This window comes from Priapulus caudatus, unplaced genomic scaffold (genome assembly GCF_000485595.1).
Source record: "Priapulus caudatus unplaced genomic scaffold, Priapulus_caudatus-5.0.1 Scaffold182, whole genome shotgun sequence".
Classification (NCBI taxonomy): domain Eukaryota; kingdom Metazoa; phylum Priapulida; class Priapulimorpha; order Priapulimorphida; family Priapulidae; genus Priapulus; species Priapulus caudatus.
The window spans coordinates 210318-212052 of NW_014577243.1; positions in this window are offsets into that span (position 1 = coordinate 210318).

A 1735-nucleotide genomic window follows, 5' to 3' on the forward strand; every position below is an offset into this window, starting at 1 on the left:
TATGTATGTATGTATGTATGTATGTATGTATGTATGTATGTATGTATGTATGTATGTATGTATGTATGTATGTATGTATGTGTGTGTGTGTGTGTGTGTGTGTGTGTGTGTGTGTGTGTGTGTGTGCGTGCGTGCGTGCGTGCGTGCGTGCGTGTGTGTGTGTGCGTGCGTGTGCGTGCGTGCGTGTGAGAGTGAACAAGGCTGTCTTCCATGTGAGCAGCGGTGGTAATGAAATGTGTTTCAGTATACGTTTAATCGCGACTGCGAGTCTAGACGCAATAACTGTACGTATTCAAACGCATTTGTTTACGTTCGAAATGACGATATTTGCACGTGTTGCGCGTACATAACAGTTGTCATCTAATTACACCCATAATTCACTAGTGCAAAACAAATATTCTGTTCTTTTTTCAGTATCATAGTTTTCCTACTACTTACTTCGCGCTCAAGAGTGCGATTCAACGGGAAAGAAATCGACGCGTGTAATTATCTCATGTGCGATCACGTACGTAGTTGTCAGTGTTGTGTAGCTATTGTCATTTTGGGGCTGAATGGTGTTTAAATCGGTATGATTTCATCGAATGCCCATCGATCTGTATTAGGATTTTTACGTTCTGTGTGATTGCGGTGGTTAGTGAGCGTAAATATCTTATATGTCATAAATACTGCAGCTGTTAGGCCGTTCTTCGTTTAAGTGCATTCTGTATATTATTGAATGTTTTACTTGTTTATTTGCGCGTGTTTTTGTGTAGGAATATATTTCCATTTGTACCATGTATACATATATAAATTAAAATTGAAAACACCCATGCAGATATAGAAAAACATGAATATAAGAATAGAATTAGAGGTAAATTTGCAACCAAGTTGTTTGTTTGAAGCCTGCGAAAGAGACCTATGTTCTTGAAAGTTCGCAAAAAAATCACCTTATGCTATTTTTATATTCATATTTTTCTATATATATATATATGTGTGTGCGTGTGTGCGTGTGTGCGTGTGTGCGTGTGTGTGTGTGTGTGTGTGTGTGTGTGCGTGCGTGCGTGCGTGCGTGCGTGCGTGCGTGCGCGCGCGCGCGTGCGTGTAGAGAGAGAGATGGATGTTTTGCCTCCTTTCGGAATCGTTATAGCAGCTGTGTATGGTTATCGTGTATCTCGTAATGTGTGTATGTGGGGGGGGGCGTGCGTGCGTGTGTGTGCGCGTGATTTTAGCGTAATGCTATTGCTGTGCTTTTATTTATGTGTGAATAACGATACATGTTGGAAAGATATTACCGTTGCAAACGTAAACCTATATCTTATAACGTATATTGTTCTGCAAACCTAGTCGGCGTTTAAGTGTGAGTTGTTTAACGTATGTTTACAAGTACGTAGTAGTAGGAGATACATAAAACAAGTAAGGTGCTTTAATTCTTCCCATATATTTAAAGTAATTGGCTAGAAATGTGGATGAACTCCCAGTCTTAACGCTGAGTGAACTTTGCGCTAACGGTTAGTAATTGTATTCGAGGTTGGTTGTAAAAGGAGAGACCATTTTTATGTCAAACGACTCGCTAGCTATATAGCTGATTCCGTTTTTTCTGACCAGATTCTGATATAGTGCAAAATATATTCGTTCATGATAGCAAACGCTTCGTGTAAAATTCGATTTGTATTTATAATATGTATATATATGTACACTACGTCCATCCATCTTGAATATAAAGATTCGATTTTGTTTCTGTTTGGGAAGTGAAGCT